The following is a 2,500-nucleotide window of genomic DNA, read 5'->3' as shown; positions in this document are numbered from 1 at the left end:
AGTGAGGGTTCTGGGGTGAGAATATAGAGCGAAAGTGAGGGTTCTGGGGTGAGAATATAGAGCGAAAGTGAGGGTTCTGGGATGAGAATATAGAGCGAAAGTGAGGGTTCTGGGATGAGAATATAGAGCGAAAGTGAGGGTTCTGGGGTGAGAATATAGAGCGAAAGTGAGGGTTCTGGGATGAGAATATAGAGCGAAAGTGAGGGTTCTGGGATGAGAATATAGAGCGAAAGTGAGGATGCTGGGATGAGAATATAGAGCGAAAGTGAGGGTGCTGGGATGAGAATATAGAGCGAAAGTGAGGGTTCTGGGGTGAGAATATAGAGCGAAAGTGAGGGTTCTGGATGAGAATATAGAGCGAAAGTGAGGGTTCTGGGATGAGAATATAGAGCGAAAGTGAGGGTTCTGGGGTGAGAATATAGAGCGAAAGTGAGGGTTCTGGGGTGAGAATATAGAGCGAAAGTGAGGGTTCTGGGATGAGAATATAGAGCGAAAGTGAGGGTTCTGGGGTGAGAATATAGAGCGAAAGTGAGGGTGCTGGGATGAGAATATAGAGCGAAAGTGAGGGTTCTGGGGTGAGAATATAGAGCGAAAGTGAGGGTGCTGGGATGAGAATATAGAGCGAAAGTGAGGGTTCTGGGGTGAGAATATAGAGCGAAAGTGAGGGTGCTGGACCAAGAATATAGAGCGAAAGTGAGGGTGCTGGGATGAGAATATAGAGCGAAAGTGAGGGAGCTAGACCAGGAGTATAGAGCGAAAGTGAGGGTGCTGGGATGAGAAAATAGAGCGAAAGTGAGGGTGCTGGACCAAGAATATAGAGCGAAAGTGAGGGTGATGGGATGAGAAAATAGAGCGAAAGTGGGGGTGCTGGACCAAGAATATAGAGCGAAAGTGAGGGTGCTGGACCAAGAATATAGAGCGAAAGTGAGAGTGCTGGGATGAGAAAATAGAGCGAAAGTGAGGGTGCTGGACCAAGAATATAGAGCGAAAGTGAGGGTGCTGGGATGAGAAAATAGAGCGAAAGTGAGGGTTCTGGGGTGAGAATATAGAGCGAAAGTGAGGGTGCTGGACCAAGAATATAGAGCGAAAGTGAGGGTGCTGGGATGAGAAAATAGAGCGAAAGTGAGGGTGCTGGACCAAGAATATAGAGCGAAAGTGAGGGTGATGGGATGAGAAAATAGAGCGAAAGTGGGGGTGCTGGACCAAGAATATAGAGCGAAAGTGAGGGTGCTGGACCAAGAATATAGAGCGAAAGTGAGAGTGCTGGGATGAGAAAATAGAGCGAAAGTGAGGGTGCTGGACCAAGAATATAGAGCGAAAGTGAGGGTGCTGGGATGAGAAAATAGAGCGAAAGTGAGGGTGCTGGACCAAGAATATAGAGCGAAAGTGAGGGTGATGGGATGAGAAAATAGAGCGAAAGTGAGGGTGCTGGACCAAGAATATAGAGCGAAAGTGAGGGTGATGGGATGAGAAAATAGAGCGAAAGTGAGGGTGCTGGACCAAGAATATAGAGCGAAAGTGAGGGTGCTGGACCAAGAATATAGAGCGAAAGTGAGGGTGCTGGACCAAGAATATAGAGCGAAAGTGAGAGTGCTGGGATGAGAAAATAGAGCGAAAGTGAGGGTGCTGGACCAAGAATATAGAGCGAAAGTGAGGGTGCTGGGATGAGAAAATAGAGCGAAAGTGGGGGTGCTAGGACGAGAATATAGAGCGAAAGTGAGGGTTCTGGGATGAGAATATAGAGCGAAAGTGAGGGTGCTTAACCAAAAATATAGAGCGAAAGTGAGGGTGCTGGACCAAGAATATAGAGCGAAACTTAGGGTAATGGGATGAGAATATAGAGCGAAAGTAAGGGAGCTGGACCAAAAATATAGAGCGAAAGTGAGGGTGCTGGGATGACAATATAGAGCGAAAGTGAGGGTGCTGGGATGACAATATAGAGCGAAAGTGAGGGAGCTGGACCAGGAATATAAAGCGAAAGTGAGGGTTCTGGGATGAGAATCTGGAAAATAAATCTTCTCAACCCAGCATCCCATGACTCCAGCATCCTCCGCTCCCAGCTTTCTCAGAACGCCCCAGTATTACGCCGTCATTCTCCCTTCCCAACCTCCCCTTCGTAGCTCTCTCGGCTCCCCAGCACCCCGCGAGCATCTCTGCCTCTGCTTCCCGATTCGCCGCTTCCGATAGTGCTGACTGTACCCCCCCCCCCCACCCCCACCCCCCCGCGCCCGCCGAAGTCAGCTCCTGGTGACTGCCTAATACATCCTCGGCGGCAGCAGGTTAGGCCTGGGCTAGTGGTGGTAATACAGGCCGTCGCTAGTTTTATAGAGGGAGGGAAAAGGAAATGTTACTTCTTGAAAGGACAATATTTCAGACACGCAGGCACTCGCGCACGCATACGTGGATGCAAACACACACGTACACACACACACACACACACACACACACACACACACACACACACACATATATATATATATATATATATATATATATATGT

At 48.6% G+C, this 2,500-nt stretch overlaps 1 protein-coding gene across 1 annotated transcript in view; it reads right to left on the bottom strand.

Moving 5' to 3' along the window:
- Window positions 1-2,500, bottom strand: part of LOC125034008 (probable kinetochore protein NUF2) — a 49,644-nt gene that overhangs the window by 46,667 nt on the left and 477 nt on the right. The gene's annotated exons all lie outside the window — the stretch shown is intronic.

Source organism: Penaeus chinensis, chromosome 17 (genome assembly GCF_019202785.1).
Source record: "Penaeus chinensis breed Huanghai No. 1 chromosome 17, ASM1920278v2, whole genome shotgun sequence".
Classification (NCBI taxonomy): Eukaryota; Metazoa; Arthropoda; class Malacostraca; order Decapoda; family Penaeidae; genus Penaeus; species Penaeus chinensis.
Note: the sequence above shows the minus strand (reverse complement) of the source record. Positions and strands in the feature narration are given on the sequence as shown.